We start from the raw sequence: 14418 nt of genomic DNA on the forward strand, positions 1-14418 counted from the left end.
GCAAACATGTGACTGCTAGCCACATGTTTACCTTTCCACAATGGTGTAGGGTTAAACGAAAAAGGTCCCAGTCACACAGGCCTCGAGACTGACAACCAACGAGTGGTCACTAGTTTTCCCACTAGTTGGCAAAAATCTTGTTGTGATTTCTGTAGTTGCTAGCAGTTTAATACACTCGCCTCTTGTTTTCTTAGAAAGTTATCTTCAAACACGCACCAGCTGCTCTTTAAACAGCAGTAATGAAACAGTGCAACACAAAATGAAGCTGAGGCCCTTTGCTTTCAAAGTAAAAGTGGCAACGTTTAAACATTTGCTGCAGCACTTATAGCATTCTCTGTTTCCCATTTTCTACCTTTCAGCTGGTAGTTAGTGTTTACAGACCACTGTGTTTTCCATGCAAACTACACTCAAACATGACAATTTGCTAGCGACCATGTCCAGTGTGGCTGACGACTCTCGAGCACTGACAATGTGTGCATGAAGTCGAGTGAGATACCTGTACATACAGTCAGTGGCTGCTAAGACTGTTTGTGGTTACTGCTGCTCCACACTGGTGGACGTGATCTTTTTATATGTGCCAAGATTAAATGTGAAATTAGCTGATAGCAGCACAGTGGAACAGTGGATAGCACCGTTGCCTCATTGTGGTACTGAGTTCGACTCCACCATCAGATTGGGGCCTTTATGTTGGGGTTCTCTCTGGCTTTCTCTCGCAGTCCAAAGACATGAGGTTAGTGGGGTTTGGTTAATTGATTATTTGATATTGCACATAGTTGTGAAGACTTGTCTGTCTTTACGTGGGGTACATAAAGACAGGCCAGGGTGTACGCCGCCTCTTGCACTATGACAGATGGGATAGGCTCCAGCCCTCCCTGCGACTCTGATAAGGACAAGACTAATAGAATGGATGGATGGATCTGTTACTTAATTACCTATGAAACCTATGAAAATACAGTTTAAAGTACAAAAGCGCCATCAAATTTTCTAAAGCTGTCAAGTGGGCCTGACAGGGGTCTTTGCCAGGCCGATTCTGGCTGCTGGGTCTTTTGTTTGACAACCTTGCTTTAGAGCAACCCATTCTTTGTTTGCAAAGGGACAGTGCATAACTGGGTGCTTGATTTTATACACCTGTAGCAATGGGACTAAAGATACCAGAATAAGAATAAGAGCAGTAGCCCTGTTATAGTATAAATGAGTTGCCTGGTAAGTGCTGTTACTTATGTGTGTGAGATATCAAAAAAAACAAACAAAAAAACAACTGTTGACCAGTTTTTATTAATTTAATAAGTTGCAAAGTTTTCAGAGGCAGCCAGGTCACATCTGGGCCTCATTTTGAGGACATGACTGGAAAATGTGCTCACATGACAACATTTTCTTTTACAGTGGAATCACATATACAGCAGAAAGCATTATTCTTCTTTTTGCACTGGCTCTTGGCAAAAAATAAATAAATAAAAAAATAAAAAATCTGTCAGGATAGCTTTAGTGTTCTTCAGCTCAGAGGAAACACAATGTTGTTAAAGCACTTTATTGTCACTCTTTATCACAATCACAATTTTTTTTTTTAATTTAGCCCAAAAAGTATGATCCATGTCATCAATGCTTATAAATCTGGGCAGCAGTGAGGGATCCAGAAAACGGCCAAGCAAAACCAGAATGTGCTTTTTTGTCGCCCGGTTTAATTTGTTCACTCACTATTGATTCACGGGTAATTGCTGGAAACAGCCTTTTCATTAAGCAGCCCACTCCCTTTCAGCATATAAATAACTTAATCTTGATACCTCCTTTTAATTTTCCAACGTTGAACAACTGGTTTCTAATTTCCAAATGTGTGAGCATTTAATGGGGCCTAAGATGCTTCATTCTCCTCCTATAACGCTGTCTACAAAATTGTGCACTGTTGAGTGTAATCATGCAATGCTATCTGGCACAGACACACTCTGGCGGCAACAAGGCAAAACCTGCAGCCCAGAACTGCTCCACTTAAAGGAGGCTGATGTGAAAGGAGCAGACAGGCGAGAGTGGAGGGCCCTCCAGTCATGCAAAATGCAAAAGAAATATGACTTTATTACAGCTCCCTAATGGTGACATAACAATCTGTTCAGCCACTTCCCTCCAAATCTCCAAGCATTTTGGGAGAGTGCTTCAGTCTACAGAATAGGACGGGATGGAAAAATCTCTCAGTATGACTGAGTTTCAACACAATTGAGTTTGAAACACAGCTTTGACCAACTCGACGGTGATGGCTGTTATTTATTTTTTTGCTTGTGTTTTGCGTCTGAGCCTTAAAAAATCCTGACAGACAAAAATAATTCACAACAGGATGCGAGGAGCATGAGTCTTTGATCAGTGAGAGGATTTCTATAATAGCATGTGAGCTGTGTATTCTAAACATATTTGTAAGCTGGTAAAAGATGAGAAGATTAGCTCTGTTCTGGTGTCACAGAATGGGATAATAATAACGATATGTTTGTGTTTGTGTTTGTGGTTCTTTTTACACTGGAGTTGGTTGTGAAAATCAGAACAGACCATTTTCATAGATTGGTGCGTTCTTTTTGATTGAGTACAGAAAAGAAAGAGAACACCGTCAACCTATAAGTCATTTAAAGTTTTGGAGGTGAGCACTTTATTATTTGTATGGTGGTCAACTGAGCAGAGCCAGATGTTGAATATCCATGAAACATGGATATTTATGCCCCGCTACCTCAGAACTAATTGCAATATCCAGGGTTTAAAAATGAAACCTTCAAACACTGCAGTTCCTCCAATGGCCACTTGAGGTTAATACCGTATTTTTCGGACCATAAGGCGCACCAGATTATAAGGCACACTGTCGACGAACGGGTCTGTTTTCATATACAAGGCACCGGATTATAAGGCGCATTAAGCAAAACAAAACAGTCAGATAAGTCAAACTTTACTCAACTCATTCTTCTTGCTTCCTCCACTTCTGTACCATTGATTCATTAATGTTGAATTCTCTCGCAGCTGCTCTATTCCCATGTTGTTGCAGTATATTAATGATTAACCTCGTATTGTGGATGGATTATCTCAGTTGTTCTCCTGACTGAAGTTTGGTCCATTTACAGCATCCTGCCAAGCGATTGCATTTGTCCCTAACCATCGGGAATCCTCGCGTTAACTTTTATCGAGTGGAAAAAGGTTAGTGTTCACCCTCCAGCTTCACTGTGCTTATGTTATGCTAACATAGCTGTGTCGCTAGCAATCACGTAAGCACATCATTATATACCAGCTAGCCCAACTTCAGTAACCCTACAAATGTCACTGCTGTTTCATTTTCTGTCTTCATTTATGTTGGAAGTGATAGCAGAGCTATACGTTTTAATTTTTTCTGAAATCTCTATCAGAACATGCTATATCATGTTTAGGTGGAAACTAGCTAGCTAACTTCCTGCTAACTTCTAACGCCATTCAATTTTATAAATTTTCATGGATGCCTGGATGTTAAACGTAATTGTTACACCTGGTAAAGCAGCAACGCTGATCACTTTATCAAAGATGAAATAATTTAGACAGTTTTAACTTTCAGTGATGCTGCAGTGTTCGGTTGACTTTGGGACCTGAAGCAGACGGAGTTTTGGACTCAGATTACTCCGCGAGGCTCCTGAGCATACGGTAACCATAATGCTCCGACAATCCATCAAGCGGTGCGGCTTCGTAACTTACCAAAGTCGTACTAAAACATTTGGGACAGATTTTGAGCGCCATGTACCACATAAAATTGGTTTGAGGTCAGTAAGCACAACCAGAATTCATACATAAGGCGCACTGTTGATTTTTGAGAAAATTAAAGGATTTTAAGTGCGCCATAGAGTGTGGAAAATACAGTAGCTGAAGTCAATACAATCACATGTTTCTCCAACTGAAATAGTAGAATACAATAGATAATAAATTTTAGGTTTTCTCTTAATTTAGAATCCCCCCCCCAGGCCACCCAGCCACCCACCCGTCCACACACACCCACTTCAAACCCAGCTAACTGTTCTGCTTCTGATAAAAAGAAAAGCTAATACTGTCATAAACCTTTCAGGCTAACAGTTTGATGCCCACAATAAATTTTTAACCAGGAACATTTTGCAGCTATCTATTTGTGGATTTACCAGATAAATAAAATAAACACAAACTCTGTGTTTTCACTTTTGTGGGGTTGTGGAATTAAGGTGCTGAATAATACATGGCTGAAAGCATCTGTTTCTCTCAGCTGCATCATCTCTTGGACACCAGGGGATCTAAAGGCAGGGAAGCACAGATATTTGTGAAGTGTTGTTTGATTTCAGTACAAACAGATGTTATCCATTCACCTCAGCTCTCACCTGGTTTAAAGAGCACTTTCTATTGCTGACAAAACAGCAGACATGCACGCAAACGTACAAAACTGCCTCCTTTGGCTTTGAAGTTGTTCACTTTAATTCCTGCTGAAGATGAGAGATCGACTCGTTAATTTTGATAATGTAATTAAATTTACAATGTTGTTCATATTATCAAGGAATTTTGTCCCGCTGTGCTTTACAATGTTGTTTCTGTTGTTTTTAACAGCTCTTCTAAGGTCCCTCAGCAGTCAGGCTGAGGGCTGGACATCCTTTTCTGCTATGCTGTTGCAGATTTGCCCTGTCACATTAACCAAGCTGCAGTTGTCCAACATATGACCTCACATTTGCTGTATAGTGCTTTGATATACAGAGGATTTCACAATCCACTCAATGACTGCAAGCTTTCCAGGTTTGCAAAGCAAACAAACAAACCTAATCATCACCTTCGATCAATGTCCTTGACACCTGGTATGAAGTGTTTCTGCTGATATGCTTTTTGGTTTTCTCCAAACATGGAGCTGTGCATTATAGCCTAACATCTCCACGTCGGTCTCCTCTGTCCAAACAACATTACTCCAGACGTCTTGTGGTTTGTTCGGCTGCAATTTTGCAAACCTAAGCTGTGCTGCCTTGTTCTTTTTATAGAGAAGAGACTTTCTCCCCTGGGAACCCTTCAAACAAGACTCACTTGTTCAGTCTTTTTCTAATTGTACTGTCATCAACTTTAACATTTAACATGCTAACCGAGGCCTGTAGAGTCTGAGATGTAGTTGTTGGGTTTTGTTGCAGTTTCTCTGAGCACTGCACAGTCTGACCTTTGGGTGAACTTGCTGGGAATCCACTCCTGGTAGGGTTGTTGCCTTGGAGCAGCTGCTTTTACAGAGGTGCTCACACTTGCTGATGATCAAGTTTGATTAGCAGCACCTGGCTTCTACTTACCTTCTTAATTCCTACGGAAGCATTAGGGCTCTGCTTAGAGTTTTAAAGCACTGCATTTTTAAAAAAAAAAAATTGCAATTAAATATGCATTATGTTAGCTGAGTTAACCAGTTGCACTGAGTGTATAGTATGCAGTTTTGTCAACTGAGAAAAAGTCTGATGTCATCGCCGTCTCAGGTTAAAGACCTCAATATAGAAAGAAAAAGATTGAAGAGTCTGATTTGCCAGGCAGGTAGAGTTTACCAAAGAGACCCTATTAATTTGCGCTGATTATTTATAACCATTTAGCTTGTCACAAGTGCCTTCAGTTTAAAAAGTATCCTACTAAATAACAAAGACAGAATTGGTCATGGTCATTGTGTCATAATGCATCTTGGACACAACCTTCCAATAGAAAGATTAGCATATTAGCATATTACACTTTCTGTACGTTGGTCAATATGTAGATAGAGCTCTCTGGCATCTGGTAAGAGTTCGTTTCTTTGCTGTTTGCACCTGGAAACATGAAAAAGCCAAAAAGGAATGAAGCTGTGTGGGTGAAGTAGCATGTTTCAGTTACTGCTTACATTGTTTTTCAGAAGAATTGCTTGTGAAAGAAAGCAGGTTGTGTAGTCTGCCATGATCCATGCGCTGAAAAAAATCTCAGTCACTGTCACTAACATAAAATAAAAGAAGTAGCCTACTCTGCCCCACTTCTCTACGTAGACATTACTTATAGAAAACGACACTGTAACAAATGCAGATGTCAAATTACACAGAAATACTGGCAGCTAGCATGAACCTCTTATTTTACTGTTTGAATGCTGTAATACAAACTATCATTACTATGAGTAATAACACGTCTGTGCTGTACAGAATATGAGCTTTACAGTATAATTATGTCAGCTTTTTCTTTCCCATTATATTGTCATTTTAGTACTCTAATCTCTATAAACAGTACATGTATTTAAACAGTATTTCACTCATTATTATAAAAGTAATGTATTACAAATTACTTGTTACTTTTTCCTAATTACTCACTGAAGAAAGTGAATCATTATACAACATTACTTTGGTGTTATGCATAATATGGCCTGAAATGCCTTTGCAGATACTTATCAGTTATTAATATAAACCACAGGCTGCAGTTCCACATCCTAACGAGGACACAAAAGATCTTTCTTTTTACAGTTTTTACATATAAACACAAAGCTGCCACATCACTGCTTTTGTTCATTGAGGAAGTTCAGGCTCTGGCTGCTGAGCTGGGGTTCAGGGTTCACTCACTTTTTCACTAGCTTTGTGTGAGCATGTTGTCTGTGCAGCCAGTTGTTTCTGTCCTGTTCACGCTCTTGTCCAATCATGCGATAAAATTAATGTGTAGATGTGTCGATGTCTGCACTCCTCAAAAAGCTATTGACTGCTCTACCACCAGCAACTGAAGTCAGATGATCTTAGCACAAGTGTAAGAAAAAGACAATGTTTTTGTCTTCATATCAGCTCTTTGTGCAGATAATCGAAGAACCTTTGTATATGAAGTAATAACATACCTGTACATGTAATGTAATTACTGATTTTAGTGGAGTAATGTGTTACTGAAAAATATAAAGTGATTAGAGTAACAGATTACTTTGGTTTGTAGTATTCAAATGTTCCAATCTTCATATCCCCCCGTGTGTCCCGAATTCATTTATTTGTTATTTGTCTTTCTTTTCTATGAGAAATGGTTGTCTTTGCACGGCACAGTCATATAAAACATTTTAGCACACAATTCATTAACTGAAAAATGACAACAAGACAAAACCCTAAAACAATGCTGTGAGATTTTACAGATGCTCGGTGTAAATATTCTTTCCTCAAAGGGATCAGCATTTACAATATTCAACTGTATTCACAAATATCGGTACATGATCAATCACATACGATTCTCTGACATTGCTCATGCTCCAATACATTTGTACATTTGTCTGTACAGATATATTATGCAGCAATATGAAAAGTGATTTTGTCCCAATTTTTCTGTAAAAAGAGAATCTCTGATAAAAGAAAATGAATTAAATAAAGAAATAAATTAAACACATGCAGAGACAGAAACACCTTCAGTATTTGCTAAAAACAGATTAACAAATAGTGAAATGTTTAGTAGAGTGTACATGACGTTTAGCGCTTTCTGACAGACAGCTGAAGTGATGCAGACATTTGTTGACAGACTGAAGTGGCTGTGAACTGCGGCCCCAGCAGCAAATCATTCATTTCAGCTGATGAGTAATGTCGACAGCTCCGTTAATAGTAGTTTGGATTGCAGATGATGGGATGTGTGAGGGTCTTTTGAGGATCAGTTTATGATGATGAGATTTTAACCTCAGGTGGCTGTCGCAATGCTCAATTGAAATCTGCCGCAGAGAGGATCTGTAAGCCTTGATCACAGTTTTGAGCAGATTGCCTGATAAAATCTTTTTTTTTAAAGATGTTATAATATCTTTTTTGGGCTGAGATTGTGACTTCTTGACACTTTCATAATAATAATTATTTCAGTAGAGGCAGTCTCTTTTGAAAAGCTGCATATCCAGATAGGTGACTGTCAGTCATGCAGTTATTAACTGAACACTTAGTGTTGCTGCACCATCTGTATCTGCTTATCACCGAGTCACTGAATTAGTTTCGGACGAATGGTTTGAGCAGAAATAGCTGGACTGTTACAAATTGTGTTTCACTTGGGAGTCCACCGAAGGCCAAAGAGCTGGTGAACAGGTCAGAGCTCTGCGGCGGTATCAATGTTCAGCTTTGCCGTGACTGTCGCTGTTTCAAAAATCCCTTCTTAGAGATCAAGTGGAGTAATGTGACTCCGAAAATAGTCATCATTGTGTGGCAGATTTAGAATGTCTGTGTCACAACAAAGTCATTTGTTTAAACCTTTTCTCTAACGAAGATGCTTTTAGCATTTAAAAACCATAAAATCCACATTAAGTTAAAACAAAGACAATCAGCACTGCCTCCTAAAATATACAACTTCTATTTTACGGTAAACCAAATGCAACATGTTCTTTCAATACCCCACCTCTGAGACTGTCTGAGCTTATTCTACAACTGTTCGTCATCCAGTCATTTAAAGCTGCATTTTCACTTTTACTCTTTTAAACTGAAGGAGTAGATTATACTGTATGTGTTACTGACGTGTTACTGTATGAAAAGAACCACTAATATTGTTCAAACTGGGGACGAGCTGTGCTGTTTACACCATCCCAGTTAAGCATTTAAGCAATTTTACAGAACTTTGTTTATGACGTTTGCCTTTACTCCACTCTGCTGTTTCATTCCCTTCTCCTGAACTCATCTGCATTGTTTCCATTAGCAAGTAGTAAGCATATTAGTACATAGCTCTAAAATATAATAAAACATTTAACAACTGAAGGGTCAGATATGTCCTTCAGGGATCTTTGTTGTGGTGGAGATCAAAACAGAGCTAAAAGGAGAGTAAAGGAATGTGAAAGGACAGTTTAGGATATGTGATCGCTGGTTTTTAAGTTTTAAATGATTTAAGTGATTTTTACACATTTTTTTTGGTTAAATTAAATATTGAGATGGTGTTGACTTACATTCATGTGACTTAACGTATGTTGTGAAAGTGTGGGTAACAACAGAAATAGCATCCTGTAGTTTTTCCACACTCAGTGTAATGCTGCAACGGTCTCATATTGCTTTGGCTCCTCCAGTAAAAACTGCATTTGTGCCTTTGAGTGTAACAGTTGTTTCAGCAGCTTTTAGATAATGGCACTTTGGTACTCTGAAGCCATGTTTAATGGTTTAACTGTAGTGATGACACAGGCTGTTAAAGAGCCGCAGGTGCCTCTACCTGGCAGGCTGCCATTCGGGCTATTAGCCCACAATCCAATGATCTCTGTTTGGGGAGTAGTTGTCCTTTTCACAACTGCAGCTCAACTTGTGTTCCACTTAGTCACTGATTGCTCAGTGATATTGTGTGTTTACAGATGATGAATTCCCATAACTGGGCGGTTGCACTTGTGATTTCGAGCTGTCACACTGGATGAGCTGAGCGAAGCGCAGCTGCTCAGGCCTGAGGGAGAGTCGAGTGGGAGCACATGCTGCTAATTTAGATGGAGGCATAACGGTTGCAGTGCAGATTATTATATTTTTGGCATGAGAGATGTAGGTCAGGTTATCATCCTGTTGCCAATTGCCTGGAAGAGACGGGTAAATCAACAGGAAATACACCAGCTGTCAATTAATTGTCACTTTGACACCACTGTCATCTGTTGAGTCAGCACTTTGGATATATGTGCACATCGCAGATATTTCTGTTTCATCAGATTGCTATTTCTTTTTTCTGACACTGGGAGTTAGTAATGTTGCTGATAACCAACCTTTGGTCAAAATAGGCTGTGATTACATAAGTTTGACATGTTTTTAGGTAATGAATGGCTCATGAAAGAATAATAACTATAAATGCTATTTGTTTTTCCGGTAAGCTCGGTCTGTCAGGTGCATGCAACATTTATGACAGGTTTTAATGACAGTGTTGGTCAGTCTGTCTGATTAAAAGTCCTTTTTTGCAGCAAAGAAAAAGCAAATGAAATGAGACAAACAGATGGAGATCTTTATTTTATTAGAAACAAACCAGATATTGACAAAGTCTACCTTTGGATAAATAATCTGCAGTTGAAAAAGAAGATAAATCACAATATGTGTTAATGCAAAACTCAGCACAAATTGCAATAATGGTGCCTCAGGAGTGAAGAATCGTGATAATATCATATAATGGAGTCTCTGGAGGTTCCTACTGATAGTAAAAAGGCTTGGCATTATTATTTTTACATTTAGATCCTCCGTTTCTTTTTGCCTTCATTCTGATTGATGCCAAGTCTCGACACCACAGCTGTGACATACTTAGGGGAGAAATCATTGTTAAAACAGCACACCAATATCTGCAAGGCTCAGAGAATTAAAAAAAAAAAAAAACATGAATGAATATCAGTTTTTATTCCATATTTCACATGTGCACGATTCTAGTCTTTAACAGCAGAAGGTGTTATTGAATTAATAACTAGCTATCGATTAGAAAAGAATCTCTCAGGACTGCTAAGAAACTGATATCACATACATAGAAGATGCACATGTATAAGCACCCATACAGACGCATTTGTTTCAGGGCGAGAATCCACAGACTCTCTGCCTCCCTGTTTCATGTTAGTCACTGTAGCTTCTTTCCAATTCAGTCGATAGGCTTCCATTAAGAGGGGGTAGGCTATCAGAGCAAGCTGTGACCTCCTCTCGCCCCCTTGGAGCCCACTGGCCTGTGATGTCCGTATCAATATGAATTTCATCCCTTTGCACCCATCAGCAGCAATTTCCAATGTCCATTAGTCTCAAGTATCTGTTTCCTCCAACTTGTATTATTGATTTCAGTGTCTTTTGTTCAGAGCATGTACAGGGACAGCTTCATACACTGGTAGACTCTGTCGCTGGGACATCATATTTTCTTTATATTCTACTTACTAAATGATTTCATAACCACTCTCTCTATCTCTCTGTCTGAATGGTGCTTTTGCTTTGGTCACTGCTTATGGATCCTGTTCAGCAGTAATCTGATCCTGGGTCAGGCTGACAGGCTAGACCAGTGCCCTTAAAGGTCAAGGCTTTTCATCTCAGAGGTCACAAAGGCATGACCTGTTGTCATACACAGACGGATATCACAGCAAAAAAGAAGGACAATATGGCCTCATGTCTCAGGAGACATGTTTTCCTTTTTAAATACTTACCAACATCTGTTAATTAAAAAGTGTAATGCTGGTTTGGTCCATGGGTATCTGTCCTACTGGGAGAAGACAAAGTAGATGTGGTATTATACAGTTTTATTAAATAACCTGCTCTTCTGATATTTAGAACTCATACTGGAGAGAATGAGTGATCCCCCCTGTGTACTCCTTAGAATCAGGTGTTTCTATCAAGATCAGAGATTAGAAGTTCAGGTGATGAAAGGAAAGTCTGGTTGGTGTGAATTTTTATTCCAACAACCTTAACAAGACCTTAGAAAATGAGCTGTAGAGATACGTAAAGTTACGCAGCAGGTTACAGAAATGCATTTCACGATCAGCAGTACTTCATTGCAGCACATGGCAAGTATGCAAAAGACCACCTGGATGCTCAAAATATCCCCATTTATCCCAATTATAAAGCACGGTGGAGCAAGCATCAGGACTCGTGTTTCTTTACAACCACTAAGGAATAAAAAACTGTTATTCCATTTTTACCTGTTTTTACACAGTAAAACAGTGGAAAACGTGTCTTTTTTTTCCTCTTTTGGGAACAATACTTGATTAAAATTTTGACTTGGGGGTTTTGCTTTTTTAAATACTTCTCTGAGTTTCAAAATAAAATAACCTACCGTTCTTTCAGGTTAAGATTTTGCATTCAGTATGATACATTTTAAATCTTACCAATCTTCTGAAATCTCTCAGAGATTTTAGCAGTTTCTTTAAGCAGTTCCCAAACAGATAAGCACATCCAATATCTAACAATAGTTTACAAAACTATCTTGGGTTATTTGTATCAACAGTCTTTATTGTCTTTTAAGTACTCAGGAGAAAAAGGCAACTTTTACCGATGAAGACTCTGAGGTACAACAAAAAGCTCTAGAGCAGCTCTGCAGAAGCTATTTAAAATCCTGAAGTTACAGAAAAAATAATTCCTTAGAAAAAATATGTGCAGATGACTTACTGGTAACATCAACCGTGCCAAATATGACGCAGAGTAAAATGTTCAGAATCATTTAAAACAAATGACACTATCAGTAGTTTCACATGTAGCAACAGATGTTTCGGGACATTGATCTTAAATCAAAGCAACAAATACAAACGTAAATACAAATGTAGCTTGCTCTACAACGCCTTGACCTCCACTCCACTACACCCCCCCCACTACACCCCCCCCCCCTCCCCCCCACTCTGCATTCAGCATTTCCAAAGTGTGAAGAGCATATGCCAACACTTGCTGGCTGCTCTCCACTGCTGTGACATATTTGCCACCTGAGGGGATCTGAAGATGCTCTTTGACACAGTATAGCAGTTCCTGAGAGAGAGAGAGAAATATGACCTTTGGCTTTATTTATGTCGTTGGCACTCGTGCGAGACCTTTTCATCAGATACGGTCATTGTAATCCCTCAGCCCCCATTCAATTTACAGAGGCACTCTGTCACTGCAGACCACTAAAGTCGACGAAATTAATGGATCAATAAGCCCTCTGAAAGCCTGGAGGAGGATCCAGATCCCACAGGTCGCTATCAAATTACAAGTCATAATGAATGGGATGTTGTTTATGTTGTAAAGTGCAACGTCACTGAGTCCTTTGAACAAACCACTCTCTGAGGAAGATCATACGTGCACTTTATAATTGTTGTTCTTGCCCTTGTGTGAACAAGCTGCGAGCCAAAACTGCTTTGTTAACTGTAAATTTTATAGTTTTTACATTGCATATTTAAAACTGATGAAATAAGGTACCTGGTGCATTCAGTTTTACATCAAAAGGTCCTGGCCAAGTTTCCATGAGAAGCTGGTGAACTTGATTAAAAAAAAAAAATCCTCTCTTTATTAGATTATAACTGATATATAAAAATGGATCATATCCATTTTTGTTCCTTTTACATGTAAATATGATGGCTTTCAATGATCTGGTGCTTATTTGTTTTTTTGTGTGTTTTAACATTTGTTACTCAAGTTTTCAAAATAAAGATTTGATTGATTTAATTTGATAGATAAATATAATTACTGGTAACAATGTCTTCAATAGCACATTAAGAGGCATATTATAGGATCACATTGTACATGTTGTGCACAGTAACATCACCACAGCTCTACACCATTTATAAAAGCACTGAGAGTGGAAGTACTCGGTGAAGTACTCTCCTGGATAGACAGGTACTGGTATAGAGGAGAAGTCAAACCTGAAACAAAGAAATCGCAGTGTTTTTTCCAGAAAATCTCATATTTTCAAACTGTTGCAACATCTTCCTCCCACACACCAGGTTTCTTGAACGAAATTCTTAGCTTGAATCACTGCCAATATCTACAGAGGAGGTCAGAAGAAAAGTACAACAGTGAGTGTCTATATCCATCTGTAAAACATGATGGAGACTAATAGAATGGTGATCTGTCCAGGGTGTACCCAGCCTCTCAATCTATGGCAGCTGTGATAGGCTACCACAATACCCAGAAAAGGTTAAGCGGAAGAGAATGGATGGATGTTGCTTAATTACTTTGGTGTTGTAGGAAATGCTGTATGTCAGTCATGGATTGGCCTCCCCAGAGCCCAGACCTCAACTGTATTGAAGCAGAGTGTGATCATCATGATAGAGAAGGGTACAAAAGGCAGCCAACTTTCAAAGAAGAACTTTGAATGTACTTCAAGAAGCCTAGAAAACTATTCCCGAAGACTACTGAAAGAAAACACTGCAAAAACTAAATAAAATCAAATATTCAGCAGTGTTAAGCCGCGTTGTTCTTAAATCTATTTTCACCTGTTTAGCAGGAGTGGGGTCGGTGGAGGTTTGCCGCAGCGGTCAGGTCAGTGGGGGGATCCGGGGGTTTCTCTGTGAATTTCACATTCACGTGCCAGCGTGCACGGTGCTTGCTCAAATTTGAAGTTTAATTTTTCGCTGTGGAAAGAAGTTTTCTTCCCATGATGAGTGTACAGCGGACGCTAATGTTTTTGTCACTTTTTACGTCTCAAAGCAATGTCAGTACTTCCAAGCTTTATGGTTGTACTCTCCCGCACTCCATATTATCCATTGTTGGTCTACATCTGTTGCTGCTCGGACGTAGCATGCTCATACGTCATTGTTTTGGTTTAGAAACGCAGCAACGCAGCGTGCTTACGGGAAAGTAACAGTAATCTAATTACGTTTTTTTCAATAGTAATCCCTTACTTCACTCATTACTTGAAAAAAGTAATGGGATTACAGTAAATCATTACTTTTAACACATTACTGACCATCTCTGGTCATACCAAATATTGACTTTCAAGCTTATTAGAATTGTGCAAAACTCTGTTTTTGCCTTATTTACTGTATTTCCATGTTTCAGTATATCACTGCACCTATTTTGCCTGCTCCTAGCAAAAAATAAAGAAATGAGGGGTGGCTCTAGACTCTAGAGT

This window comes from Perissodus microlepis, chromosome 3, assembly GCF_051167445.1.
Source record: "Perissodus microlepis isolate ML-2025 ecotype Zambia chromosome 3, ASM5116744v1, whole genome shotgun sequence".
NCBI lineage: Eukaryota > Metazoa > Chordata > Actinopteri > Cichliformes > Cichlidae > Perissodus > Perissodus microlepis.